The sequence below is a fragment of the Sarcophilus harrisii genome, chromosome 3 (assembly GCF_902635505.1).
Source record: "Sarcophilus harrisii chromosome 3, mSarHar1.11, whole genome shotgun sequence".
Lineage (NCBI taxonomy): Eukaryota > Metazoa > Chordata > Mammalia > Dasyuromorphia > Dasyuridae > Sarcophilus > Sarcophilus harrisii.
Window position 1 is genome coordinate 491,349,218 of NC_045428.1, and position 17,682 is coordinate 491,366,899.

Genomic DNA, 17,682 nt, shown 5'->3' on the forward strand with positions numbered 1-17,682 from the left:
TTAACAATTATATATACCATGTAAATATGTGATATTTATATATATTTTTGTGAACTTAGCTATTTATTTAATCAATAATTCCCCCACTGCATACTAATTAAACATATCATTTCTTCTCTCTTAAGTAATTTTCTTTTCCAAATTTTCCTATTATATAAAGTACTTTGTATAACTTAGTATATTAGCTATTATTATCTGTATTATGGAAAATTTTGGACAATATGTGTGCACACACACAGGTATATATATATATATATATATATATATATACACACATATATAATATGTGTAAACATATATGTATGTAAAACATATATGTAGTAAAAACTAGGTGGTATTCCACTTTTATAGATGATAGACTCAGAATTTAAGTGACTTGCTATAATGGTATAGCTAGTAATTTTTGGTATCTGAATTTGAGCATACATCTCCTGACTCCAAGTCTGGTGGTCTTTCCATTATGCCAGCTGATGACTCTGGTAGGTGAGCTTTTGCTTTATCTAGCTTGGAGTCAGTCCCCACTCCCTTCCTGGCCATCTTCATCAGCTGCCCACTTCCAGTGCAGTACTGAATTTAGCCCTTGTGTCTTCCATCTTTGAGAGGCGAATTTTTACCTTATATCTTGCCAGGAATCAGGCCTCCATATCATTTCTCAACAACTCTTCACCATCCTACCCTCCATACCTCTCATATTTTCTAGCTTCCCTTTTGTGTATTTTCTTCTTCAATTGTAAATTCTTTGAGGTCTAAGACTACCTTTAGTTGCTTGTATTTGTATCCCAAGCATATCAAATAGTGCCTGGTATATAGTGCTTAATAAATATTTTATGCCTTTACTTATAGTCCATGAAAATGTTTTTTTGACTGGCACATCATATTGTCTCATTTTGAGCCTATAGTGCACTGAAATTGATAGTTCTCACAAAAACTAGTATTAGCCACCATCCTGCACTATCCTGTACATCCTGCATTTGGATAGTTGATTTTTTTTTGTAACCCAAAGTAAGATCTAACATTTAACTCAATAGATCCCTTAGATTTAGAGTATTGTTTTAACTTGTTGAAATATTTTTGGATCATAACCCTATGAACATAATAAATATGCCATCCATGCCAAGACATTGATGAAAATGTAGACAGCATAGGATTAAGGATGTCTGTCTTTCCCTCTTCCCATCCCTCAAATCCCCAGACTACACTACAGTGACTCACTCTAGTACAGTCTCTCATTAATAGAATATAGACCACTTTATATACCTTTTTCTTAACTTTTTTTGAATTAAACTAAATACAAAATAAGAAAAAATAGAAAAAAACAGAAAAGGAAAAAACCCAAAACAAAACATTGTCATGTGCCCAGCAGAACACCAGGGAAGATTAAAAAGAAATAATTTTCATTTCAAGAAAGCATATATAAAAAGAGATTATATTTATGAATGTGTTATCTTTGCATTTTTTTCCCCTTTTATCCCTCCACCTCCCCCAAGTAGGCTACAGTTAAGCATAGATACATTTATATACACACATACATGTCTTATTTACATACATAAATTACCTACGTATATACATATCCATATATACTCAAGACATACACATATATACATATATTCATTCATATGCATTTACTTCTATGTAAACATGCATCTCAAAGTGGCTGACAAATTTTTATTTTTCTCTTGACTGAATTTTTGTTTCACTTTGTCTAAGACCAATGATTACTAGTCTTTTTTTTTTCTAATAAATTGTATTCCTGATCCTGATAATGTTTGTATATATTTATTTCCTATCCCTGCTTAACTTCTGCATTAATTCTGCTCCTTAACTTGTCTTGCTATTATTTAACCTCTCTCTACCCTTGGATTCTTCCCTTATCTTCTCCCCCCACCCTTTCCTTCCCTCTTCATCCCATTCCCCTTAATCTATGCACTTTATCCCATTCCTGTTAATCTAAAACATCCTTCTGTATACTATTGTATCCTATGCCACTTTTTCTCTCCTTTCTTCCTTTCCCATTAACTGCACACTTTTTTCCAGTACCATAATTCTACACACCCTTCAATAAGCCCGCCTTATTCTTTAATCTATTTGTTAATTCACACATCTTTTCCCACTGCCATAAATCTATACATACCCCACCTTATCCTATTCCCTCCCGCTATCACTCTCCCCTTATTTTTCTTTATAGATTTTGGCAGGTATTTTACCCTTCATGGTGTAGTGTTGCCTATTTGACCCATTCCTGATGAATAGGTTTTCAAAACCATGAGCATTCCTTCTCCCTCTAATATCTTTGTGTCTATTCTTCCTCTGCACTTCATTTGTATAAAATAATGACAATTTTTATCTTTTCCATACAATTCTAATTGTAGCTGCAGCATATTTGAATTGGTTTTCTTTCTTGCAAAATTTTCTCTTTAATCTGGGACTTTTGAAATTTGGCAATAACATTCCTAGTGTTTTCCACAGAGGATCTTATTGAGTGTGATTGGTGGATTTTTTCTGTTTCTACTTTCCCCTCTTGTTCTATCACTCCAAGACAATATTTCTTGTATTATGTATTCATTTTTTGGTCACAGCTTTCAGATAGTCCAATTCTGTTCTATTTTTTTCATTTCTTTATTTTTTTGTTATTTTTTGATCTCTTGACTGACTTCTCTTTGTCCGATTATAATTTTTGAGGAATTTTCTTTAAAATTCTATTTATAGTTGGTTAGCTTTTTTTTTTCATAATCTTGTTTTTCTTGGATGGTTCTTATTTCATTTTATTATATTTTTTAGTTTTCCTTAATCTCTCATTTGATTTTTTCAGTCTTTTTGAGTAGTTATACAAATTCTTTCAATTAACATCATTCTTTGGGGTAGAAGAGATTTTGGTTTCAGTGTCCTCTGAAGATGAATCCCAGTCTTCTCTGTTCCCATGGTAAGTTTCTATGGTTGGGTTCTTCTTTGTCAATTTTTTTTTTTTTTTTTTTTTTTTTTTTAATGAGAAATATTAGTGTAAGAACTCTAATCCTGGGTTTGGGGAGATGGTGCCTCTAGCTTCACTTCAGCTCTCCCTTCTAACTTGGAACCCCAAACTAAAAATTCTCCCCTCTTGCAAATGCCCCCAGCCACCAGCAGCCCTGGCCCACTTCTATACTCAAGTTGTGTGCAGATTCTTTCTCACATAGGGCTGCATCTCTGCAGCATAACTGGGCCTGGCTTTTCTAATTGGCAGAGGTTCCCTCAGTCCTCCAGGACTCAGACTGAGACCCAAACACAGATAGCCTCAGTGTTCCCCGTGGTTATTTCTACCGAGTTAACTTGGAGGTGTTTGTACTTCATTCTGGTTAAATCTGACCTGGGAATGGGGCAAGAGATCTTTTTGGATTGTCCCAGGAGAACCCCTGTTCTGGTCTAAGTCTTTATTTGCCCTGAGGTGCAAATGTGTTTTGTTCAAATGGAAAATATGGAGAGCTTTAAATTTTCCGACCCTCTACCATCTTCCCAGAATCCTCTCATTACTTTATTTTCTTAAACGTTGAGGACCACCCAGAAAGTTGTTTTTTCTATGGATCATCTCTATCCATATTTACTATATTAGGAATTAAAATGGTTTAGTATTACTTTTTAAATGTGCACTAATAAAGCCAGTGCATTCTCCCACAAGGACTTACAAATATCAGTGAGAAGACTCCTAGGATACTCCTAGGGAAATAACCTGATAGGACACATGTAGGGGACTTTTGTGACCAAGCGTGGATGTGGAGGGGCACATGGAGAATTCATGACCAAGTCAAATGTGTAGAAACACAATTCCCTCTGAAAATGTGCTAGGAGTCATACCTGTGACCCACTCCTTCCTTCCTTTTAGGAACTGCCATAATAGAATAGGAAAAGAATCAGAACTAATCAGAGAACAGATTCAGGAAGCCAGAAGTTTGTCTCTAATTTAGAATTTTTTCTCTTGCCTCTTTAGATTGTTTTTGTAAACACCAAATCCTTCAAAGTGTTTTTGAGCTTCTCTGACAAGAACAACATTGGAATCATCCAATCTTTTCCTACCTAAACAGGAAATGCTAATCTTCTTTAATCATACCTGTTAGTAATGACTTTCAGATTTTTATGTAGTATTTTATATATCTCTAAAGCACATTATATATTAAAGCATTATATAAAATGTGAATTCTTAATATGTATCACCCTTGCCTTGCCTGATGCTTTTTTATGTGATAGTGCATAGAATGTTGGGCATGGAGTGCTGGACCTGAATTCAAATCCAGCCCTGGCACAATGTGACTTGTGGGCAGATCATCTAATCTCTCTGAGCTTTGGATAAGTCCCTGTGATGATGTTGCTCTTTTATAGAGAGATTGTGCTCACATCTATGAAATCACAGATCTTTGAGCATCTGCTAAACTAAGCTTTCTGAAGGTAAGGACCATATGTATTTAAAATTTGGTCTCTTATTATCCAGCACAGTACTCCATATAGCATAGGTATTCAGTGCCACCCCTAGAGCCACTATGTTTCTCCAGGCTCCTTTCCAACATTTTGCATGTAGTAAGTAATAGAAATTCAAACTTAAGTGTCAAACTAGGACTTCAGATACCTCTGCATTCTAATGTAGAACTGCTTGGGTTTGTTGCCAGCTATATAACATAATAACATGGGAAGAAATTTGGAATTCAAGATTGAAGCAGAAGATGGTGCATTGCTATGGCTCTGTTTTTTGGGGGGGTTTGTGTTTCTCTTTTTATGGGAGAACCACAAGCCCTTGATTTAGGCATCCCTGGGCTGTTTTTTGAACAAACCCCTGAAGTAATTTTGAATAGCTGGATGTTGGCAACCAGAGATCGATGGGATTGAAGGGAACTTCAAAATCCAAAATCAGATAAAGAATTAAGATAGATAAATTGCTTCAGGTAAGTAAGGAGGAAGATGCATAATGTGTATGAACTTTAACTTTAGCTGGCTATTATGTATATGTATTCCAAAAAAACCTGGCCTTTAAAGGCAAGGCTTTCCTTCTAGACAGAATAGCCACACAAAGCTAATCCTTGGAACTAAGATTTTTCTTCTGGGGATATATTTGACTGGGTTTTTCCATATTTGGAAGACTGACTGGCAATGTGAACACAGTAGTTCTCTCATTGGAAGAGTTAAAGTTTAATAAAACTCTGCTTTAAGACAGAGCTCCTTAAAACATTTTCCAATAATGACCCCTTTTTGTCTGAGAAATATTTATGCAACTCCATCTTGAATATGAACCAGTGTTTTTGGAAGCATTTGTGCATACATTGCAAAGTGCACATGTGTGTTCAGAACCAAGGCTATAGTGAAGTTGCATGATAAAATATGGGCAAGTGTTGCCAGGAACTATCTTGGATCCATTACACATTTAATTTTGAATTAATTTTTGATTATTACATTCAGAAACTTTTTACTATTACCAAATTTTTTGCCATCTGCTCCCCCCCCCCATCCCCCCATTCAGTCACATCTCATGTGGGATAGTAATCCACAGTTTAAGAAACTTTGCTGTAAGGCAAAAAAGCTGGTGATAGAGGCCACTGTTTTTAGGGAATATTCCTTCATCTGAGGACTCTAACTAAAACCTATCAGCTTGCAGGATAGAGAAGCTTTCGAACCATTTATCTTAGCAGATAGCATCACTAAAGGTTTTCCTGACTAATGACTCATTATGCTTTGTTGGGAAGTGGTTCTCTAGAAGCAGCAAGATGACATTTCCAAGACACTGAAAAGGTGAGTTGCCCTTCCACATTTGCCTTGGTCCTGAATTCTCTCTGTGCCTGTCACATACATGTTTGGGTCACAAAGGTCCCTTTTATGTATGTCCTTGTTATGTCCCTAGGGTTCTCTATTCTTTTCACTGATGTTGTGGGTCTTTATGGGAGAAGGCTCAGGCTTTATGGGGGAAATGTTTTATTGTTACTTTTATTATTTAATATAATAATATGTTATCATTATTATTACATTTTACTTTGGCATGAAGGTGGCTAAGGAAAGTATGAAGGAAAAAACTGAATTCCTTTTAATTTGAGCTAATCCAATCAGTAGTAAGCTTCTATTGATTTTTCCCTTTTCATGATCCAAGCGATCATCCAGTGTCTGAGATGTACTGCATAGAATGTTGAATTTGGAATTTAAAATGACCCCGGATAAATCAGCTGAACTCTTAAATCTCAGTATCCTTCTCTGTAAAATGAGGGAGTTGGATTTTATTATCTCTCAGGTCCTTTTCAGCTCCAAATTTATAATGTTATAAAATCTGAACCTGAATACCACCACATATACTTATTTTGTAACTATGGTCAATTTATATGTTACCATGTATAGACTGTGGGGAAGAGAAAAGACGTCACAGGTGAGGAAACTGAAACTGTGTCATTTATATATAGTTCAGCCTAAAGAATTGGAGGAAGGCGGGGTTGGTCTGGAGAAGAAAAGATTTAGGAGGGACAAAATCAATGTTCTCAAGTTTTGCAAAGTTTTCATATGGATGAGAGGGATTAAATAACCTAATTTTATTTAGCCCCAGAAGGCAAATTTTAGGGCCAATGGGCAGGAAGTTATAAGTGAAACTGTCTTATTAGAGCTATCTCAAAGAAGAATAGGTTGCCTCCTCAGAACATAATTTCTTATCACAAGAAGTCTTTAATGAGAAGCTGGGTGATTGCTAGAAAGACTGAATGAAAAAACCTTATAAAACACATCTAATTTATAAATTAGAACTACAAATAAAAGAAGCCCTAGAGAAAAAAATTCTCTGTTCACCAAACGAAACAAAATGTTCAGAAGCCAAATCTTATCTTGGTGGAGGAATAGAGAGTGCTGGGTCTGGAGTCAGGAAGACCCAAGTTCAAATCCAGACTCAGCACTTTATTTGTGGTATATTTCAGTGGATCCTCATAACAATCCTGCAAAGTTAGTATTATGACTTTTTACAAGGAAATTAAATTAGACAGGTTAAATGACTTGTCCAAGGTCATATAGCTAGTAAATATCTTGCGGGATGTGAACTCATCTTTGTAACTATGGAACCAGTGGATATCTAGTGTTACCTACCTCAAAATGTTATTCGAATAAAATAATTATTATGTACAGTGGTGTTTCTGGCTGTGCTATTTATAATATTAAAGAACTGGAAACATTTCTATAATGGCAGTGGAAGGGCTCTTTACAAACTAGAAAGAGCTATTTACAAAAGAAATTTGTTTATGCTGACTATCTGTGTGACCTGGGCAACTCACTTATCCTTATTTGCCTCAGCTTCCTCATCTGTAAAATGAGCTGGTGAAGGAAATGGCAAAACACTCCAGTATCTTTGCAAAAAACCCACTAAATTATGGTTATGAAGAGTAACGACACAGCAGATACAACTGAACAACAAATCTATCTCCCTACTTTTTTCTCTATTGACCTTCTTATCTTCTGCCTGTCTGTTTGCCAGTCTATATGTATATCTGTTTATACATCAGTTTGTATCTATCCAATCTTCCAGGAGAAGCAACTGTAAGGTTTGTAAAAACAATGCCAAGTCAAACCTCTTTTTCTGTGCTTATGAAACATTTTACTTTGGCATGAATGTGGCTAAGGAAAGTATGAACGAAAAAACTCCATGATGTGTTTATGTCTGATTGCTTTATTCCATATCATCTTCCTATGAGAATTTACATTTTTTGCTATTTTGGGGAATAGCAGAAATTTAGAGTAAGGGAAGTCAAAAACATCTCTAGACATTATTCCCTGATGATTAATAATCAAGAGAAGTGCTCTACAAGGTTAAATACTCTTAACTTTTTTTTTTTAAAACTGGAAGCAAAGCAGGGCAAATTAGTAATGGAGCCTGATTGACAGGAGACCAATTTTTATTATAAATAGCGAATTAGTTTGTGTTTCTGAAACAATGAAATAGGTTCTCCAAGGCATGGTGAAGCAACAAATGAAAGGTGGGCTTTGAAGGGAGAATAATAGAGGTTCAAGATTGGCCTCAGTCAAATACTAGTTGTGTTACTAAAAGTTCAGCTCTTAATCTTAAACAGTATATCACAGGCAATTTTCTAAGTCTCTTAATGTCAGGTGCAAGTAGGTGGCCCAATGGATAGAGCATGGGGCTTGGAATCAGGAAAACTCATCTTCATGAGTTCAAATTGGGCCTCAGACACTTAATAGCTGTAGGACTCAGGGCTAGTCCCTTCATTTCCTCATGTGTAAAATGAGCTGAAGAAGCAACTGGCAAACTACTCCAGTATCTTTGCCAAGAAAACCCCAAATGGGGTCACAACAAATGAACACAATTAAAATGACTGGACATCAACAACAAATAAGTGATAGGTGAATTATTGATCTGCATTGATAAAAAGGAATTTCCATGCCAGTAGTACCTTATAGCACTAAAATCATCTGGAGTGAAAAACAAAAGAAAAAGTATTAAGAGTGCTTGGTGGTGTTTCCATTCACAATAAAAGAGCTGCTATGGCATGTAACCCTGTAACAATTTGGTTAAAATGAAAAGGGGAGTATGTCATGAAGTCTATTGGAAATTCCCATGATTTGAAAGCCAGCCTGAGGCTGGCTAGGATCCTGAGATTACTGATGACCTCTGAAAAGCCTAGTCTAGTTATGTTGCTGCTATGATTTTGACCTTGATTTCAAAAAATAATGAAATACTCTGTCAAAGAGCCTCTGCCTAGGAGAGTGTGAACAAATCCTTTTTACCTTTGTGCTAGTTGATGCCATTACTTTATTTATTTTTTAATATATTTTATTTTATTTTTATTTTTTATTATAATAACTTTTTATTGACAGAACCCATTCCAGGGTAATTTTTTTACAACATTATCCCTTGCACTCACTTCTGTTCCGATTTTTCCCCTGTCTCCCTCCACCCCCTCCCCTAGATGGCAAGCAGTCCTGTATATGTTAAATATGTCGCAGTATATCCTAGATACAATATATGTGTGCAGAACCGAACAGTTCTCTTGTTGCACAGGGAGAATTGGATTCAGAAGGTAAAAATAACCCAGGAAGAAAAACAAAAATGCAAACAGTTTACATTCATTTCCCAGTGTTCTTTCTTTGGGTGTAGCTGCTTTCATCCATAATTGATCAATTGAAACTGAGTTAGGTCCCTTTGTCAAAGAAATCCACTTCCATCAGAATATTTCTTCATACAATATCATTGTTGAAATATATAATGATCTCCTGGTTCTGCTCATTTCACTTAGTGATGCTATTACTTTAAACTAAACATTATCCTTACCTCAAAATTTCTCAACTACTTTATAGAATTCTATCTCTCTCAAAAGGAAAGCCGATGGTTTTTGTTGCTCATAAGTATCTATGTACTCAATGGTGTTCACACATTTGGGAGATTCAGGGTTTAGAAAGAGATATCTGAATTCACACCTCCCTTAGGGCCAGAGAGCATGCTGGGAGATATCCCACAATCCCACTCTCAGAGAAGTAGCATAAATAGAGCACTCTGGGAGATAACTCAGAATCCCTCTCCCTCCAAAAGGCGGGAGTTAACCTTTGGGAGATTATATATACAGAGGGAGCTCTTGGAGCTTGGGGATTTACTGGAGGTACTTACTTGAATTAGTTACTTAAGGAGTTACTAGAAACACTGGGAGCTCGAGAGAGTCTTACTTGGAGTCGGAGAGAGCTCTTGGAACCCACAAGCCCTCTCTTGGAGGCAAGAGATTCATTGTATCTTCTACCTTGGTGCTGGCTGGAGGCTGAAGAAAGCAGAGGCAGAAGCCAAGGACAAAGCTGCAAGAGCTCAAGCAGAGATAGGTCTCTGAACTAACGGGGCTAATTTGGAAGGAGAAATAAACGTTTGCATTTTTACCAGCTGGCTGCATTTTGGAGTAATTATTTATTTCAACTGAGACTAAGGCTGCCTCCAGAAAACCTTCACAGTGCTATTTATGAGTTTAAAAAAGAGTTTATAAATGAATGGGAAAAGAGAGAAGGAAGAATAGTATACACATTTTTAAAATTTAATTTAATTTTTATTTTATTATAGCTTTTTATTTACAAGATATATGCATGGGTAATTTTTCAGGATTGACAATTGCAAAACCTTTTGTTCCAACTTTTCCCCTCCTTCCCCCCATCCCTTTCCCCAGATGGCAGGTTGACCAATACATTTTAAATATGTTAAAGTATAAGTTAAATATATGTATACATGTCCATATAGTTATTTTGCTGTACAAAAAGATTCAGACTTTGAAATAGTGTACAATTAGCCTGTGAAAGAAATAAAAAATGCAGGCAGACAAAAATAGAGGGATTGGGAATTCTATGTAGTGATTCATAGTCATCTCCCAGAGTTCTTTTGCTGGGTGTAGCTGGTTCAATTCATTACTGCTCTATTGGAACTGATTTGGTTCATCTCATTGTTGAAGAGGGCCCCGTCCATCAGAATTGATGATCATATAGTATTGTTGTTGAAGTATATAATGATCTCCTGGTCCTGCTCATTTCACTCAGCATCAATTCATGTAAGTCTCTCCAGGCCTTTCTGAAATCATTCTGCTGGTCATTTCTTATAGAACAATAACAAACATTTCATGATATTCATATACCACAATTGAATAGGATACACTTTTTTACCATAATTTACTGCACCTCACTGAATACTTACTGAAAGAGACCCTAAAATTAAAACTCCAAGGAATATTATGGTTAAATTTCACAACTATTGGACCAAGGAAAAAATATTACAAGCAGCCAGAAAAAAAAAAAATTTAAATACTGAGGAGCCACAATAAGAATTATCCAGAACCTAGCAGCTTCCACCTTAAAAGATGGAAGGGCCTAGAATCTGATATTTCAAAAGGCAAGGAACTTGGAATGCACCCAAGAATAAACTACCCTGATAAACTGAGCATTTTCTTTCAGGGAAGAAGATAGACATTCAATGAAACAGGTGAATTCCATTCATTTCTTTTGAAAAGATCAGAACTAAACAAAAAATTTAATCTCCAAATATAGAACTCAAGCATAAAAAGGTAAAAAGAAAGTAACTCTTGAGAACTGTATTTTTGTTTGGGTATACATAGAGTGTGCATATATGTATAATTTGATTTTACTGTTCTGATATAAAAAAGAGACTAGAGATAGAAAGGGGATAGTGCTGGAAAAAGGGAAAAGTGGAGGTAAAATGAGGGAAATTACATCTCAGGAAGAGGCAAAGAAAACCTATTATAATTGAGGGAAAGAAGGGAGAGAAATGAAAATTGTGTGAATCTTACTATCATCAGATTTGGCTCAAAGAGAAAATATTAGACATATTTGGTTTCATAGAGAAACTTCTCTCACTTTATAGAAAAGTGGGAGGGGAAAGATAAAAAGGGAAGGGGAGGTAGCCTAAAGAGAAAGGAAAACAGAAGTAGTAGGGGAAAGTTGTAAGAAAAGGGGAGGGACTCTAAAGGGGGAGGGCTTCTTGAGGCAAGTGGTGCTCATAAATAAAATACTGGGGAGGAGGGAAAGGGGAAAAGGAAAAAGAAAAGTATAATTTGTGTAATGGCCAGAACTCTGGAGAAGTATACTTAAGGCTCAGTATGATTGATTTAGTCCTACAACAAGATGTTAACTCAGTGGAATTGATAATACGATGGTTATCTAGTTTAGCATGGTGATCAATAGTTCTCTAGTTCAGTATATGTACTTAGAACTTTTTCCCATGAAACAGTAAGCCAACCAAATGGGGAAGTTAGGGCACACAGGTGGAGTTCTGCCTTAGGCAAATATATTTTTTTACAGGCAAGGGAGGGAAGTGTCTGGGTTAGACTGTCACCCACAGTTATTCAACTCCTTCCTAAGTTGTAACTTAAAAGGGGGTAAGTAAAAGGTAAGACGTACAAATAATGATCACCTATGAGACAGTAAGAGAAATGCTAAAGACAGGGAAGAATCACAGTGCACATTAAAAAAATCATAATCATGATTAAACATTTAAAAAATCATAATAGGGGAATGCCTAACTATGACGTTGTGTGCTAGATCCAAGTAAGGCCAAGTTCAATCCTAAAACAAAATGAGATACCCATAGGTCATTCAACAGTTAAAAGATTATGTTAGCAAAAGAAGTTGGCAGGAGGTTGATAGCCATCCACAACTCCTTAAGTTCATTCAGTTGAGTGAAGCTCCTATCTGGTCCACTAGCCTAATGAGACCCTCTAGCTCTTCCCTGCTGCCTTGTACTTCAGTGATGAGGAAATAATGTTCACAGTTTGAGCCCTTAGAACCCTGAGCCAATCAGTTTTGAGGAATGTCTTAATGACTTTTAAGGAAAAAACAATCTAACCTATCTGGAGAGATGCGTTAGGCTATTAGTACATTTATTCTACCAGAGGAGTCAGCAAATTACCTCCCTGTGATCTGTGGCCTGTTTTTTTCTTCAGTTTGAGAGCAAATAATTTTTTTTTTTTTTTTTACATTTTAGATAAGTTGGGAAAAAATCAAAAGTATAATATTTTATTACAAATGAAACATATGAAATTCAAATTTCAATGTCCATAAATAAAGTTGTATTGGAACTCATCCACAATGATTGATTTACATATATGTAAGACTGCTTTCACACTGCAACAGCAGAGTTGAAGAGTTGTGACATAGACCTTATTGGATCTCTCATCAATTCACCCTACTGCTTGGCACACTACAAACCGCAGTCATAAAGTTATAATTTGACAGCCTTTTAAGTGCATGCCACCTATATTGCTGGTGTGTATTGCTGTAGTGTGTACTTTTTTGTTTGTTGTTGTTTGTTACTATAGCACATGCATTGCATCAAAATAAGAAGGGAAAAATAGACTTTGAATGTTGCAGTGAAGATTATTTTGTTACCAAATTAGATGGCAAAGCATTGTATTTATTTTGTAAGGATACTTCAGCTATGCTGAAAGAATACAAATTTTATCTACATTACTAGACTAAGCACTTATCACAATATTCCCAATCCACAGCATAGTATCAGTCAGGAAAATGAGTAAAATTAAATTGGAATATTTCTTCATACCAGAATTTCTTGACTAAAATAAAAAATGAAAATGAGGCTGTAACAAAGCCTGAGTTTCCAGTGTTTCATCTGCTGGCCAAACAAGGGAAGCCATTAATGAAATAATGGTGAATTAATCTAGCCATGTTTGATTACAGCAGCCAAATAAATGTCCAGAAAATCTTGTTTAAGATTATTAGCTTTTCAGCTCAAAATCATATGCTTGTGATATTTGTATTTGGCAGTGCCTATCTGTATGAAAAGACATTTTCACAGATGAAATATGTAAAATCTCATTTTGGATTAGCATGAACATATGAATATTTGCAGTTGATTTTTATGAAAAGGAACACTTATTTTGAATTCCAACTAAGTGAAATGTTATCCCCTCCAAAATAATGCATTAATAGACCTGTATTACAAAAAAGTGGTTCTCAATTATGATTATATTTAAATATATATATTAAATTTAAAATAAATTTAAATTATAAATTGAAATTTTATAGAAACTTGTTTTCTCTCATTATATAAATACCTACATAGTATCTTCAATGCCTCTGCACCTGCAAAGCCTGAAATAATCACTATCCAGTCCTTTACAGAAAAAGTTTACCAACTTTCTTTGACCACATATAGTAAGCCAGGAGGCTAATATTTCAAGACCAATGAAAACACATAGCAATTATATAATGCATATCACATTTTACCTTGGAATTGAATCCTGTCTAATCAAATAGCCAAGCATGATCTTTTTCCTGGTGGTCCATCTTCTAGGGGACAGCTGAATTCTCCAACACAGAAACTTTCTTTGCTTAAAGTTCCCATAGACACCAGTTTAATCGTCCTGGATTCTGAGTGACAAGTGTCACTTGACATTTCCAACTTCTGAATTTGCAAAACTAGGTTCTTCCTAAGTTTCCATAAGGCAGACCTGCACCAGCCAAAGGATATCTGCACATGCTTTAAGGAATAGCCCTCATAGGCTACATTATAGTTAACTTCCTTAAGGTTAATGTCAAGCTTCACCTTCTTCAACAGAAGGTATTTATCTAGTGCACACAGTTGCTGGCACCATTCCCACAAAGGCCACTTTGAATCTTCTTTGTATAATATATATGTGAATATAAATACATGTAATATATGCATATATTAAAAATGTATAATATTGCATTACAATACTACATCTAGGATCACCTCCAATTGTGTTGATCTATTTTGCCATGGATCTAGATGACTCTGGAGGGGAAAGTGAGGCAGGTAACCTTGCACAGTCTTCCCTCCCTCAAATCCAATTCACTTCCACATCATGGCATCACCTCCCTGATGTCATGGTTGTCTCTGAGATTAACGAACAAACAATCTCTATAAGTAGGAGCTGCTCCACTGAGGAGCAGGCAACACACCTTCTTTCCTTTCTTCCTTCTTCCTTTCTTCCTCTCTTTTTTCCTCCCTCATTTTTTCTCTTTCCTGCTTCCTCCCTTCCTCCTCACCTACGTATATTAGGGTTCATTGACTAGATTTCTTTCTTAAGGACCATACTTTAAACCCAATTCACTTGGGCTCTCATTGATTGGCCAACAAAAAGTCTCAGGCCAAGAAACCCTAAGTGTCTTCCCCTCCTAGACTGGCTGCCTTTTTCTCCCAGATTGAATTCCTGTTTTTTTGCTTGTTTGATTATGTAAAAAATGCCATTCTTTGCCTCTTTCTTTCTAGCTTTAATCACCAAATGGGTGGTCAGTCACACTGAGACTTATTAAATACCTTGGCTTAAAAAGGTCAAGATCTCCTACTGCATCCAGGAATATTTCTAGTTGTCCTGATTTATATCTGGCTACTGGACTTGGTTCCAAAGGATAAAGTGAGGCTGGTGACCTGTACAGCCTCCTTTCTTCAAATAAAACTCATTTGCATGTTATGTCATTACCTCTCTGATGTCATGGTTGACTATGAGAATGAAAGACAAACAACAATGTGTCTGGGAATAAGTTGTTAAGTGGACTGGAAAATTAGGAGGGGGCTAGGTTATGAAGGACTTTGAAGGCTAGAGTATTTTGAAGTTGATCTTGAATGCAATGGAGAGTTAGTAGAGTTTGGAGTTTGGGTAGTGGGGTTGGACCTGAATATTAAGGAAAACAATCACTGGCACTTTAGTGGACAATATAGTGGGAAGAGACTTGAGGTAAGCAGACCAGCATCATACTGATAAAATAATCCAGGCATGAATCAATGAGCAGAGTAGTGGCAATATCAGAAGAGAGAAGGAAATATATTTGTGAGATATTGCAAAGGGGAAATTGCAAATTTTTATAACAGCTTCAAAAAAATGAAGATTCAAGAGGATCGAGGACAGAATCCTATAGGACAGCATGGTTAGAGGGTATGAACCAGATAAAGATCTATGAAAGGAAACTGAGGCTTGTCTGAGGAAGGAGAACTAGGACAGAGAAAGTAGATTACAGAAGAACTGTATCAAAGACTGCAGAAAAATTGAGTAGAATGAAAATTGAATAAGTGTAATATTCTTCTCTAAAATGTAATCTTCTCTTGTTGAGGTTTTCTTGGGTCTCTGGAGGCAGCCTTAATTTCAGTTCAGTAATCACCACAAGTGCAGCCAGGGATTAAAGTCCAAATCCTTTATTGTCTCCTTTAAAGTCTTGTCTCCTTCACTTGGGGCTCAGCTAGTTTTTCTGGAGGCCTATTTCTTTCCTTTGTTCCTTGGGCTTGAGTTCCCAATTGCCTTCTCAGGCTTCTGAATCTCCCCGACTGAATCCTAATTCATTGAGGCTCCTAACTTATATATGCTCTCTTAAAGAGAGCACACCTCTTAAAGGTGTGAATTTTGTAGAACTATAGTAAATACTAAGTACCTGTACTGAACTAGAGAACTTTTAAGCACCATGCTAAATTAATTCCACTGACTTAGCACCTTGTTTCAAATTCTGGCCCATAACAAATAAGGTCACTAGATTGGCTATTAAGAGATCATTGATAACTTTTAATTAAAAGAGCAGTTTCAGTGGAATGATAATGTCATGTAAGGGAATAAGAGAGAGAGAAGAGAGAAAGTGGAATCACCAATCATAAATAGCTTTTTAAAGGAGTTTACCCACAAAGAACAAAAGAGATATAGGATAATAGGATGGAAAGATCAAATGGGTTTTTTTATAGATGGGAGAAAGGAAATGTTTGTGAACCCTAGGGAAAGAGTCAGTAGACAAGGTGACAATATTTCTGTTTTAACATGTGAGAGAAAAGGTCAACATGCCTATCAGAGTTTCACCTGATTTCATCTTAGAGGGAATTTTCTAGTGTGTCTGTCCTGGTCCTGCATCATCACTTTTCTATCAATGATCTAGATCAATGAAATAGGAACGAATGGGCCTGAAGTAGCAACCAGTAGCCAAGAGAATTAAGGTTTGTCTGCAGATTATGGGATTATTCTGAAGGATCATGTATCTTCAGATGGTGTATCTAGTATCTAATACATAGATACATATTACATAGATACATATTAATATTAATGTATCTAGTAATATTTACTTAATATGTATATTACTATATGATAGAGGACTATAAATGTATGCTCTATATACATAAATATTTATTTATACATGATAGGTAAATTACATGCTTATATGATAGAGGATTATATATGAATGTCCTATATATAAGTATGTTCTATAGCATTAATATTATGTAATGGATGTCTTGAGAATTAGGAACCAAAAAGATTTTTATAGGTTAGTGTTGGATCAAATGTAGTAAGATGAAATTTAATAGAAATAAATATAAAAGCTTACAGTTGGATTAAAAAAATCAACTTTACATGTACAAGATGAAAGTGGGGAGGTTAGATAAAAGTTTATATGAGATGATTTCAGGATTTTAGAGGAGTCAATAGTTGCATGGAAGACAAAAAATTCCAGTAGTATCTTAGGTTGCATTAAAAGTGTCTACAATAAGCAAATTGATAGTTTGACTGTATTCTGCTTTAAACAAAGACCATCTAAAATATTGTGTTCAGTTTCAAGTTCCACGTTTTAGGAAGATCATTGATAAACTGGAAAAAAACTTAGGAATTTCTCTAGACTTTTAAATTTCCTTGTGGATAGTATCAAGGGGGTTGAATTAAAGGATTTCTCATGTCACTTTCAGCTCTCATTAGAATCGTTTCCTTTCTTTTTAGCATCTTACCATCCTAAACCGGAACTGCTAAACTAATTCATTCAATTCTTATTTCAAGTCTCACGTGCCTGCTCCACTTTCACTTAGTTGTGAGTGCAACTTAATTATTAATTTAAATATTACATTTAAATATTGTATCCTCCAAGTAGGATGTACTGCCTGAGTTTAGAGACTTGTTCATTTTACATTTGTATCCCTAGGACCGATTCCAACGCTTGGAATGTGACAGGCATTTATGTAGGAGGACTTGCATGACGAAGAGCTTTGAGATACTATATGAGAATGTCTTCTTCAAATTCTCTTCATATCGGAAAGTAACAAATATACTCATGAAGCCGATGAGCTTGTTGTAATCCAAGGCAGCTGGGCTATAAAAGAACAGCTGCTGGACTCGAAAGTAATTCAAGAGAGATACTAAATAGCTGTGGAAGGAATTCTTTGTCATTCATTTTCCTTATCTGTAATATAGTAACAATACTTGTAAG